General features: G+C 42.8%; 1 pseudogene; it reads left to right on the forward strand.

The window, feature by feature from the left end:
• LOC110260472 lies at nucleotides 1,317–2,586 on the forward strand (annotated as a pseudogene).

Raw genomic sequence — 14,352 nt, forward strand, 5'->3', positions numbered from 1 at the left:
TATCAAAAAGTGGAAACAGCACATGCTCCCTGACCAGTCCTGATTGGGGCCACCTCAATTCAGACTGCACATCCTGAGAAACACATCCATACCAGGGGAGTTGATTCTGAACTCCAGTCTATACCTTTGGCCCAGACATAGTTAGATATTCTATTCATTCATTCATTCATTCCACACATTTTTATGGAGCAGCTACTATTGACTAAATACTCTATTAGGAGTGGGAATTTAGCAATAAAGAAGATTACGTATGGTCCCTGACTTCACAAAACTCAAGTCTAGTGGGAAAACAGATGGTGTTCTTATGATCTAATCATTCTACTATACAGGAATTTTAAAAAGCACAGTAGGAGTTCCTGTTGTGGCTTAGAGGTAACGAACCTGACTAGTATCCCTGAGGACATGGGTTCAATCCCTGGCCTTGCTCAGTGGATTAAGGATCTGGTGTTGCCGTGACTTGTGGCAATAGGTTGCTGATGTGGCTCGGATCTGTGCCTATAGCATAGGCTGGCAACTGTAGCTCTGATTCAGTCCCTAGCCTGGGAACCTCCGTATGCCATGGGTGTGGCCCTAAAAAGACATGAATAAATAAATAAATACATTTTTAAAAAACACAGTAAGTCAATAGTTTCTGTTTCCATCAGATATAATCTGTCCCAAGAACTGGCCTTGGAGAAAATGGGACGTGGAAGCTCCCTGAGGCCTCCTGTTGTCAGAGCCTCCCTGGGTCTTTGAGCCCTGCAGGGCAGAGCTCTTTATCCACCGTTGGACCTGGCTGATCCCTAGTCTTTTTTGCCTCCCCCCCGCCACCCAGCATATGGAAGTTCCTAGGCTAGGAGTCAAATTGGAGCTGAAGCTGCCAGCCTATAGCACAGCCACAGCAAATGCAGGATCTCAGCTACGTCTGCAACCCACACCGCAGCTCACTGCAACGCCAGATCCTTAACCCACTGAGCGAGGCCAGGGATCGAACCTGCATCCTCATGGATCCTGGTTGGGTCCGCTAACCCATGAACCATGAAGGGAACTCCCTGACCCCTAGTCTTTATGAGCTGTCCTTAGGGTCTCTCATGAGAATGCTGTGAATGACGTCTGGATCTCAGAGAAAATCTCACCTTTCATCAATAAGTATTAACTCATTTTGGCTTTTATTACAAGGACGTTTATCTGTTAGGTTTAACAAGGGAAGTATCGAGAGGTAATGCAGAGACCACAGCCTTTGAAATCAACTCTGGGTTCTAATCTTGGCTCAATCTTTACTAGCCATGTCCCCTTGGGTGAGCTATTTTACTTTCCTGTGGTTTAATGACCTTGCGAACAAAATAGGGAAAAGAGCACTTTACCTCTGGATTGTTGAGATTCTTTTTTTTCAAAATGATTTTTATTTTTTCCATTGTAGTTGGTTGACTGGATTGTTGAGGTTCTTAAATGAGATAATCTCTAAAAACTGCTTAGCATGAAGCACATTCTTCTCTGTTATACTCAGGAACTGTATTCTATATAACACACGATGTGTCTTGGAAAGAAAACAGCATTTGCATGAAATATTTAATGACAACCATACATCTCTGAGTTATTTGGTAAATGACAAATTATATTCATAGCTGACTCTGCCCATCCTGTCTAGCGCCAGCCTTTTCTGCTTCTGCTACCCTAGCTCTGCCACTCAAAACACACCTTGCCAGCAAGTGACCCAACCAGGGAAGCCCACAGGAAATCAGACTGCTCCAACCAAAGATCAGAAACACCCTTCTTTCTGCGCTTGCGCTGGTCATGGTGACACAAGGCGCACCCTCAACATGCAGAACGACGCAGGTGAGTTCGTGGACCTGTACCTGCCTTGGAAATGCTCCATTAATGGCACCATCCTGCCAAGGACCACACGTCCATCCAGATGAACATGGCCGAGGTTGACAAGGTGACACGCGGTTCAACCGCCAGTTTAAAACCTACGCCAGCCCCCCATTCGCAGGATGGGGGAGTCAGATGACCTCACTCCCGGGCTGGCCAAGGCTGACGGCATCATCTCAAAGAACTGATTGGGGAGGATCACAGATATGGAACGTTTGTCATAAATAAATAGTGAAATCAAAAAAAAAGAAAAAATCAGAATAAGAGTAAGATACTTGATAAATGTTTGAAAAGGAGATCCTTAGCCCTGTCACACAGAATGTAGGCCCTGCCCATTTTACTGTTTTTTCCCCTTATTGCAAACAGTGTCTTTTCTTTTCAGGATGCTTGAAAATGTGGGCCTGGAGATGGAACTTTTGGGCCATCTTTGGCGGAAATATACAACCAGATACTGGTGACATTGCCTTAAGCAATTTTTTCAAGACTCCTGTACCAGAAATCCATGAGTCTTACAGCTCCAGAGAGGCTAGATTCCTGAAGAAGCCTGACTGGCAGTTCCTTCCGTTTGTCTGTCCTACGGATTCCTCCCAAAGCGCTCAGGTTACCGACCTGGTTAGTATTAGGATTTACCACACGGCTAAGCGATGAGGCTAATGTGAAAATCTCCCAGTTTTGTACATTAATTAAATAAAGACATGATTTTAAAAAACCGGAAGCACAGGTAATACCTAAAACATCAAGTTAACTCTGTGGATTCTCTATCAACGGTCACCAATTATGGTTACATAATTTTCCATATCATAACAGAAAAAGATATATTCAGCAAAAAACACTGTACAAAATTTTATATACAGAATGAGATCAACTGAATTAAAAGAATAAATCTGGGGGCTGGGGGTTTGGGATGGAAATGCTATAAAACTGGGTTGTGATGGTCTTTGTACAACTATAAATGTAATAATATTCATTGAGTAGTTTTAAAAAAGAATAAATCTATGCCAATGAAAGCACTGGAAGGAAACACTAAAATGTTTACCTTCTGAGTGTTGGAGCTAAGGCTAATTTTTTTGTTTCTACTTTGCTTTTATAACAAGTGTGTATTGTTTACGTATCATCTCAAAAAGACGACATTGTTCATTTTGAAATGAAGACTTCTGAGGCCAAGAATATGGACTTCCCTGAGATGCTTTCCATGAATCATTTCCAAAGAGGATTTCCAGTAATTCAGAGGTTGGCCCAGCGGAGGGTCGGTTGAAGTGAACAGAGGCAGCCCTTCTCAGGAACTCAGGGGAGATCAGCAAGTTCGCCTTGATCAGGTCTTGGGCTCTGGGCTTTCTTCACAGAAGCTGTAATTGATCTCTTTCTAGCTGCCCAGCCTTGTTAGCGATCAGACCCCCAATTCCTCTTGAGATCAAGCTTTGCTCTTTCCAAGTCCCGGCATCTGCTTTTGCTCTTCTAAGGGAGACCAAAGGCTGAGCCCAGCCCCCATGTCAGGGTCAAGTGGAGCGTAACACCTGATTCTGCTGGCAGCCTTGCCACATTAGCAGTCCTAGATGCACCCTAGCCCTTGTTCCTTTATGTGTGGTTTTTCTTTCTGGCTTCTTGTGACTGTGTAAAAGCCTTTGAGAAGGACTCTGGGCTGGCTTGGCAGATCCCTATGAAATCAGACCACAAGACATGCTCCAAGGGCTCAGCCTATTCCATTCCCTTTTTACTTAGAAAAGTAGAAAAAGTGGGAGTCATGTCTTAAGCCACCAGGACACATGACCAGTGGCTTCTAAGCCAAGCTGATCCTGATGGGGCCTGGATCTCTCAGCAGAGTTACAGCCTTAGTGCGGCCTGGAGCCTTAACCTTGAGCCTGGCCATCCAGCTCTACTATTATGCTTCAAGATCAGATTTTGGGGAAATTATGCATTCTTTTTTTTTTTGCTCTTTAGGGCTGCACCTGCAGCATATGGCTAGGGGTTGAGTTGGAGCAGTAGCTGCTGCCCTATGCCACAGCTATGGCAACATGGAATCAGAGCCACATCTGCAACCTACACCAAAGCTCACAGCAATGCTGGATCCTTAACCCACTGAACAAGGCCAGGGATCAAACATGCATCCTCATGGATACTAGTCGGGCTTGTAACCCGCTGAGCCACAATGGGAACTCCTGGATATGATGCATTCTAAAAATCCCAACAAAGAGCAAAGTGCAAAGAAGTCATTTAAACTATGCCCTGGCTCTTGTCACCCAGATAGCTTATGACCAGAAAGGGACTGGCCCTGGAGCGGTATCACCGTGTCCCTGATTAGCAGCCTTGCAGCAACCTGGACAAAGAATTCCAAGCCCTAGGACTCAGAACTTGTAAAACAAAGAGGAGAACAGTCAGGTGACTTGTCCAGCCGGGTTTTACTAGACGGTCTAGTGTTAGCAGGTCCAGAGGGGGCTGTGCTTAGCCTGAGTCAGCCAGGGTGTGACAAGCCACAGCACTGAGCTCACCTTTGCAAGTCAACTAAGCTCCCTGCCCTCCCCCCCCCCCAGCTGCTGTCAGCCACCTCTGCCAACTTGTTCATTTTGTTTCTATTTTTCTCCCTCTCCCCCTCTCTCTGGGCAGCCACCTCCTCTGCTATTTACCCCCCCACCCCAACACACCCGCTGATCTTCAGAGCTGTTGAGTGTGGTGACTCATTTGTTACTTAGGTATTTTGGGTTCATTACTCTTCAGCCACTTTACCCAGAAGAACCACACAGAGCCAAAACAGAGAAGAGAGGAAATGGGGGCGTGCAGATGGGAGGGGATGGGGCAGAAATCCAAGAGCTGCTATGGAAAAATTCAGCAGAGGTGCTGTTGTCAAAGCTCGAATTCAGAGACCAAGGCCATTCCAAAAGCAACAGCGGGAAGGAAACGGCGCTTTGATTAAAACTTCATTGAGAGGCCTGGACACACAGCCTGGAGTGCTCCCACGGGGAGATGGTGTGTTCAGGAATCCAAAAGAATCGTCATTGCTCTTTGGGAATATTTATGAGCAACCACACCCAAGCCGCGTTGACTCGGCCAAAGCGAGGTGCAAGAGTGCAGTTAGGGGACAGCCAAGTGCCACCTACAAAATATAAGGCAAGTCATTTGCCCTAACGTCCGCCTCCCACTTCCCAACAACCGTGAGCCTTTGGCTCAACTAGGTAGATTCGCTTTGTGGACAGTATCCAGGGTGGCGTTGCTGCTGTCCTGAAGAGACAAACACTGCTTGTGTTGTGAACAGTGGGAAAATCTTATATTATGGGTCAGCCAGAAAATTCATGTATATATATATACACACACATATATATTTCAAGAGGCTCCCAGAGCGTTGTCTTTCAAAATTAATTTTCCTTAAATTCTTCCCCCAAGACTGCAGTCCATGATGCTTCTGCTTGCCCTGTAAGCCTGTCTTGTGCTAGTTCCAATCTCTTTAGCAAGAGTATTAAATTACTGTTTGTGACATTTGCCATCCGTTTCTAGTTTGGGACTTGCAAGATTAGCATGCTGGGAGATATTCATTCCTTTCTAATTATGCACTCTTCAATTCAAGAGATATTTCCTAAATGCCTAATATTGGAGGCAGCTCTTCAGGTCCGGAGCTGGGGCATGAGATGGAGCAATTCCAGAAAAAGATTGTGAACTCTATCCGAGAGAAAGAAGCCAATGAATGTAGAGGGAGGACTGATTCATGACAAATCTCATGATTATTGAGTTTGGCTATTAAAAGAGTTGATTGTACCCAACAGTTGCTATATGAAAACCATTTTCCTGGAAACAGTGAGAAATGAAAAAAAGAAAAAGTATATTAATACTTATTAATAAGTATATTAATACATCAACAATCATGTAGGTCACATTTTCTGATATTAAAAAAATTACTTAAAAAACTTACTTTCATTTCCATAAATTAGAAAATCTAAAGATACTTTTAAATAACATTAGGAACAAATCATAACTGATGGGGGAGTTCCCGTTGTGGCGCAGAGGAAATGAATCTGACTAGGAACCATGAGGTTGTGGGTTCAATCCCTGGCCTAGCTCAGTGGGTTAAGGATCCAGTGTTGCCGTGAGCTGTGGTGTAGGTTGCCGACGAGGCTTGGATCTGGTGTTGCTGTGGCTGTGGCATAGGACGGCACCTGCAGCTCTGATTCAACCCCTAGCCAGGGAACTTCCTTATGCTGCAGGTGCAGCTGAAAAAATAAAACAAATAAAATAAAGATAAAATCAGATAGTATAGAGAGCTAAGTAATAAAATACAATTCAACACTTGTGTGATACAGCACGAGCTGCAGAGTTTATAAAAGCTTAAATATTCTGGTTTAGAAAAGAAGAAAAACTAGAAATTAATGAGCCATGTGTCCAACTCAGGACATTGGGTAAAGGAACAGCATACACACAAAGAAGAAAGAAGAAAAGAAATACTGTATAGTATAAAGTAATTAAATAGAAAACAAAGTTGCAATAGAAACGATCAAGAAAACAAGAAGGTGGTGTTTTGAAAAGACTACTAATAAAATTGACAGATTAAAAAAAGAGAAAAATTACTCATATATATAGAATTTTTAAAAAATAAGAGAATTTTGTAAATTTCATACAACTAAATTTGAAAACCTGTATGAAATGGCCAGTTCCCTAGAAAAAAGAAGTTTATCAAAACTAACTCAAAAAGAAATAGAGAACTTAATTAGACAGCTATAGCCCTTTTTAAAAAGTTGAACTAGTAGTTTACAAGCAAAAATGAAAACACAGCTATCCAAAACATATGGGGTGCAACAAAAGCAGTTCTAAGAGGGGAGTTAGCAACACAAGTTTACTTCGGGAAAGGAGAAAAATATCAAATAAATGACCTAACCTTATAGCTAAAGGAACTAGAGAAAGAAAAACAAATAAACCCCCAAGTTAATAGAAGGAAAGAAATCATAAAGATCAAAGCAGATCTAAGTGAAATAGAGACTAAATAACAATAGAAAATACCAATGAAACTAAATGTTGGTTCTTTGAAAAGATAAACAAAATTGATAAACCTTTAGCCAGACTTATCATGAAAAAAAGGGAGCAGGCCCAAATCAATAAAATCAGAAATGAAAAAGAAGTTACAACTGACACCACAGAAATACAAAAAAATCATAAGAGACTACCATGAGCAATTATGTGCCAATAACATGGGCAACCTAGAAGAAACGGACAAATTCTTAGAAAGGTATAATCTCTCAAGACCGAAACAGGAAGACAGAAAATATCGACAGACCAATTACCAGTACTGAAATTGAACCCAGTGATGTAAAAAATCCCAGCAAACAAAAGCCCAGGACCAGATGGCTTCACAAGTGAATTCTACCAAACATTTAAAGAAGAGTTAATACATATCCTTCTCAAACTATTCCCCCCCAAAAAAAACTGCAGAGGAAGGAACACTTCTGGACTCATTATATGAGGCTAGCATCACCTTGATTCCAAAACCAGACAAGGATATCACAATAAAAGAAAATTATAGGCCAATACCACTGATGAACATAGCTGCAATATCCTCAACAAAATACTAGCAAACTGAATTCAATAATACATTACAAGGATCCACCATGATCAAGTGGGATTTATTCCAGGGATACAAGGAGTCTTCGATATTAGCAAATCGATCAGTATGATACACCCCATTAACAAACTGAAGAATAAAAACCATATGATCATCTCAATAGATGCAGAAAAAGCTTTTGACAAAATTCAACATCCATTTTTTGATTAAAAACTTTCCAGGAGTTCCCGTCATGGTGCAGTGGTTAACGAATCTGACTAGTAACCACGAGGTTGCGGGTTCAGTCCCTGCCCTTGCTCAGTGGGTTAAGGATCTGGCATTGCCATGAGCTGTGGTGTAGGTCACAGATGCGGCTCAGATCCCGCGTTGCTGTGGCTCTGGCGTAGGCTGGTGACTACAGCTCCGATTCGACCCCTAGCCTGGGAACCTCCATGTGCCACGAGAGCGGCCCAAGAAATGGCAAAAAAAAAAAAAAAAAAAAAAAAAAAAAGACTTTCCAGAAAGTGGGCATTAGGAAACATACCTCAACACAATAAAGGCCATATATGACAAGTCCACAGCTGACATCATACGCAATGGTGAAAAGATGAAAGCATTTCCTCTAAGATCAGGAAAGACAAGGAAGTCCACTCTCACCACTTTTATTCAACATAGTATTGGAAATCTTAGCCACAGCAGTCAGACAAGAAAAAGAAATAAAAGGAATCCAAAATGAAAAGGAAGATCTAAAACTGTCACTGTTTGCAGATGTCTTAACACCATAAATGGAAAATCCTAAAGATGTCACCAGAAAAATACTAGAGCTTATCAATTAATTCAGTAAAGTTGCAGGATATAAAATTAATACACAGAAATCTGTTTTATTTCTATATACTAACAACAAATTATCAGAAAAATTAAGGAAACAATTCCATTTACCATCATATCATAAAGAATGAAATACCTAGAAATAAACTGACCTAAGGAGGTAAGAGACCTATATTCAGAAAACTGTAAGATGCTGATGAAAGAAATTGAAGATGACACAAACAATATACCATGTTTTTGGATTGGAAGAATTAATATTGTTTTAATGACCATACTACTCAAAGAAATCTATAGTTTCAATGCAACCCCTATCAAAATGCCACATGGCATTTTTTTTTGGGGGGGAAGAATTAGAGCAAATAACTTTAAAATTTGTATGGAGGAGTTCCCACCATGATGGTTAAGGACTGAGCTAGTACGCATGAAGATGCAGGTTAGATCCCTGGCCCCACTCAGTGGGTTAAAGGATCTGGCATTGCCATGAGCTGTGGGATAGGTCACAGACTTGGCTCAGATCTGGCATTGCTGTGGCACGGGCTGGCGGATATGGCTCTGATTCAACCTCTAGCCTGGCAACCTCCATATGCCACAGGTACATCTCTAAAAAGACCGAAAAAAAAAAAAAAGATAGTCTCCTCAATAAGTTGTGCTGGGCGGCGGGGGGGTGGTGGTGGTTCTCTTGTGGCACAGCACAAGATCTGACAGTGTCACAGTTGGTTGAGTTGTGCTGTGGTGCGGATTCAATCCCTGTCTGAGAACATCCACCTGCCATGCATGGGCATGGCCAGAAAAAAAGGTGGTGCTGGGAAAACTGGACGGCTACATGTAAAAGAATGAAATTAGAACATGCCCTAACACCATATAAAAACAAACTCAAAATGGATTAAAGAGCTAATGTGAGACCAGAAACCAGAAAAATCCTAGAGTTTTGGCATAAATTGTGGAAATATTTTTTGGATCTGTCTCCAAAAGCAAAGGAAATAAAAGCAAAAACAAACAAATTGGACCTAATTAAACTTAAAATCTTTTGTACAGTAAAGTAAACCATTGACTAAATGAAAAGACAACCCCCTGAATGGGAGAGAACATTTGTAAATAATATGATTGATGAGGGGTTAATATCCAACTTACATAAACAGCTCATACAACTCAACATAAAAAAAATAAACAATCCGATTAAATAATGGGTCGAAAAACTGAATAGACATTTTTTTGTCTTTTTTATCTTTCTAGGTCCACACTGTGGCTTATGGAGACTCCTGGGCTAGGGATCGAATTGGAGCTGCACCTGAGGCCTATGCCACAGCCACAGCAACTCGGGATCCGAGCTGTGTCTGCAACCTACACTACAGGTCACGGCAACGCCAGATCCTTAACCCACTGAGCGAGGCCAGGGATCGAACCCACAACCTCATGGTTCTTTGTTAGATTCATTTCCGCTGTGCCACGACAGGAACTACCTGAATAGACATTTTTCAAGGAGGATATGCAGATGGCCAACAGGCACATGAAAGAATGCTCAACATCGAGAATCATCAGGGGAATGCAAATCAAAACCACAATGAGATATCACCTCAAATCTGAGAGAATAACTCTTATAAAAAAGAACACAGATAACAAACAATGGTGAGGGTGTGGAGAAAAGTTAAACCTCATATACTGTTGGTGGGAATGTAAATTGGTGCAGCTACTCTGAAAAACAGTATGGCGGTCTCTCAAAAAATTGAAAATATAGCTACCGTATGATCCAGCAATTCCACTCCTGGGTATATATCTGAAAAAAAAAAAACAAACAGTAGTTTAAATAGATATGCAACCCAATGTTCATAGCAGCATTATTTATGATTGCCAAGATATGGAAACAAACTAAGTATCCATTAACAGATGACTAGATAAAGAAGATGTGGTATATATACGTAAGTGGTTTATATATATATGCATATACACACACACACAATGGAAAAATACGCCCATAAAAAGAATGAAATTTTGCCATTTGCAGCAACATGGATGGACTTAGAGGACATTATGCTAAATGAAATAAATCAGACAGAGAAAAACTAAGACTGTGTGGTGTCACTTATATGTAGAATCTAAAAAATACAACAAACTAGTGAATATTAAAAAAAAAAAAAAAAAGAAGCAGGAATTCCCCTTGTGGTTCAGCGGTAATGAGCCTGACTAGTATCCATGAGGACTTGGGTTTGATCCCTGGCCTTGCTCAGTGGGTTAAGAATCCAGCATCGCTGTGAGCTATGGTGTAGGTTGCAGACATGGCTCGGATCCCGAGTTTCTCTGGTTCGTGGATGCCAGTTGGGCTCATTATCACTGAGCCATGACTAGAACTCCAGAAAACTTTTTTTTTGGCTGCCCCTTGGCAAGTGGAAATTCCAGGGCACGGGGTTGAACCCAAGCCATAGCCGTGGCAATGCTAGATCCTTAACCTTGTGCACCACTAGGGAACTCCCCTAGGAAAACTCTTCTACATGTGCACGAGTGATCATGTCCAAGTATATTTATTGTTTCAAAATAGCAGCAAATCGGAAGAAAATGGATAAATAGATTGTGGAATATTTATACAGTGGAATAATATACGCTTGTTACAATGCATGATTTAGAACTAAGGGGTACTAGTGTGGATGGAACATTATATTATTCTCTGTACTTAAAATATATTTTCTTGAAATATGTTGTTAAAAGAGTTTTACACTGTTAAAGTGATTGAAAATGTTGGATTAACAAAAACTTCGATATAAAACCAAATATGAAAATTTATAGGAATTTCTGCTTTGCAAAATTTAAAAAAATTGGATGCGATAAGAGGTACAAAATGATGTGATAGTCATCCTGAAAGAGGAGAAATTAATCTCTCCAGAAGAAATCAAGAAATATGCATAAAATAGTGTATAAAATTGCACTTAATAGTTGGACATGTAGCAAAGACATTCTTGAAGGAAATTAAGGCCCAGATGGAAGAAACACAGCATTGGGGAAAAGTGGGGCAGCTAATCAGGGACGAAGGAAGGTCTGACAGAGGAAGGAATGTTCGAGAAGGATGTTCAGTAGTCGCGGAGCAGGAGGGAGTGGGAGAGCATCGGAGGAGGAGCGTCAGGGGCATGAGACGTCCTGGGCAAAGAGGTACGTATGATCGGGAAAAAGACAATATCAGGGTACTTAGTGGAATAAGGGCCAGAGGCGTAGGTAGGGGCACACCATGAAGGATTAGGTGTTAAGATGTTTTAATTCTATCTTGAAAGGTACCAGGGAGCCATCTAAGTAATTTAAGCAGGGAAAAAAACATGATCTGATTTGCATTTTAGGAAGATTATTCTGGTAGTCGTGTGGCAGGTAGACGGGAGAAGAAGCAATTAGCAGACCACTATAAACGATGCAAGGGACAGATGTCAGAGGCCTCTCAAGAGTAGATCCAATGGAAATGGATCAAGAGATGACAGGAGGCAGGCTCTAGAAGCCTCAGCAAAAACTGATGAGATGTGCAGGCGAGGGAGGGGTACGTCTCAAAGGATGGCCCCACCTCTGGCTTAACCACGGTGGGGATGGTGAGCAGCATCAATGAGGCAGGAGGAGAAACAGGTGTACGGGGGAAGATGGTGCATGTCATGGAGACCTGTCGCCGTCAGTTTGGAGACAAGTTTGAGTTGGACACATCTGGAACAGATTTGAGGCCGAGGGTCATATGTAGAAGCTGAAGCAGTGTTTTTGATGGAAGATCACCAAAGAGATTTCATAAGTAGACCAGGAGAGGAAAAGGCTGAAGACAGAGCCTTCTTCTGTCTGATCGTCAAATAAAACAGGGAAAGTATGAAAACGGACAAGAGAATATGTCACAAAAACCAAAGGGGAAGACATGCCAAGAAGGGAGATCCGATAGTATTAAGATCAGCAGGGAGGTAAGGGGAGATGCCACATGGAGGTCACCGGTGACCTTGGGGACAATTGTTTTGACACAGGAAGGATGTGTGCCAGCTCGATGACCGCAGTAGACTTCCAGGTGAGTGGGAGGAGAAAGTGGAGACAGCAATAACAGGTCGACTTTAGAAACCCGTCTTTGAAGGACAGGGAAAGGGTTTGAGCCAGGAGAGAGGAGCAGTGTGTGGAAGGGAACAAGCTGTTCTTAAAAAGAGGAGAGATGAAAGGATTTACATGATGTCAGGAAAGATCAAGAGGAGGGGAAGCTTAGAGTAAAGGCGATGGAGGGGGTGATGACAGGAGTCAGAGCTTCCTGAGGAGGAGGCAGAGACCAGAGGGAGGGATCAGCTTTGGACTGGAGAGTCGCCCCAAACAGGAGAGAAGGAGACTAGGATAGAACGGGAGTTTCTGGTTTAGGTGCTGGGGAGGAGGCTCAGGGAGCTTCAACCCGATGGCTTTCGTTTCCTCGGAGGGTGGAAAGTAAGATGATTCGCTGAAAGTGAAGGTGTTGAGGGTTTGGAGAAAATGAGGAGAGGGTGGAGAGTATTGAGGAGAAGGACCGATGAACTAGAACAGGTAGGAGGTTACAGAATGGCTGAAATACATGGAGCAGGAGGAAGAGGCTGGGAGGAGCCCCTGAGGAGGCGGCCTCTCGGATAAGTGGGCAGGGCCACTGGTGTTGAGGCGTCCAGGGCATGGGAGTCAAGGCCATGTGACATGAGTCTTCTGTGTGGACATCAGAATTTCACAGTTTGATAGGGGCCTGGGAGGTGGGGTGGGGGAAGGGGGGGTGGAATAGGAATGTGAACCAGATTCCTAGTCCAAGGTGAAGGTTGGGAGATTCATGAGTCCAGCCAGCTCTGGTGATTCAGAGCAAACATTACCATGAATTATCATATTTGGTTTGATATTGAGGTTGAACATTTTTCACCCCCTTAGATATAGTATATAACTTTTTTTTCCCTTTTTTTGCTTTTTGCTTTTTAGGGCCGCATCTGCCGCAGATGGCAGTTCCCCGGCGCGGGGTCAGATTGGAGCTGTAGCTGCCGGCCTACACCACAGCCACAGCAACGAGGGATCCAAGCTGCCTCTGTGACCCGTGGCTGCAGCTTGCAGTAATGCCAGATCCTTGAGCAAGGCCAGGGATCAAACCCACATCCTCATGGATTCTATGTCGGTGCATGAACCCGCTGAGCCACAACCAGAACGCCAATGTATAGCTCTTTTACTGACATCTTTCAAGCAAACATGTTTTAAGTACAGAGACCAATACATGTGGTGATAGTCTGCCATCAAATAAAACAATCTGAAAGAAGGCAGTGAATGAGGTGCCTTTTCAGCATTCCTGATCAGCTCCTAGTTTGTTCATTGCTCCTTTCTTTTTTTTTTTTTTTGCCATTTCTTGGGCCGCTCCTGCAGCATATGGAGGTTCCCAGGCTAGGGGTCAATCAGAGCTGTAGCCAGCCTACGTCAGACCACAGCAATCGGGATCCGAGCCGCGTCTGCAACCTACACCACAGCTCACGGCAACGCCGGACCATTAACCCACTGAGCAAGGGCAGGGACCGAACCCGCAACCTCATGGTTCCTAGTTGAATTTAACCACTGCGCCACGACAGGAACTCCCCGTTGCTCCTTTCTTTCTAATCCTTCGACAACCTAACAATATTTATTGAACACGTCCTCTGCTCCACATCTCCGTCGCCGGGGTGAGTAAGACATACTCACTCAGGTCATCCGTTCTGAAACACACATTTCCCACCCTCCCCCCGATTTTTTTAATCTCTCTTTAATCAGGGGAGATATGCCCTACACTGACGTCAGCCAGACTACAGTCCTGGTGCGGTTGTCATGGTCTGTCCAGGCTCAAACTTAAGTCATAACTGTTCATGGTGTCATTACTTCAGTTGAGTTAAGTACACTGTTGGTAATAACACGTTGAGCTGGGCTGCTGTTTAAATTACAAAAAATTACACTTTCATTTGGCCTGGCCATGAAAAGTGATTATGTTTGCAGCAGGCGCGGAAACAGTGGGACATGAATCTGACATTAGCAAAGCAGATATTTATCAGGGGAGAAATGGCCGCAATGCCATAAGTTCTTGCACAAAAACAAGAACCAAGGGTTTTATGGGAACTGTGAAAGGAAAAAAAATACCCACAAGCAAATAAATTGTGTTAGGTTTCATTACTGATATATACACAAAGGAAATGCCCAGCATAAGC

This window comes from Sus scrofa, chromosome 4 (genome assembly GCF_000003025.6).
Source record: "Sus scrofa isolate TJ Tabasco breed Duroc chromosome 4, Sscrofa11.1, whole genome shotgun sequence".
Classification (NCBI taxonomy): Eukaryota; Metazoa; Chordata; class Mammalia; order Artiodactyla; family Suidae; genus Sus; species Sus scrofa.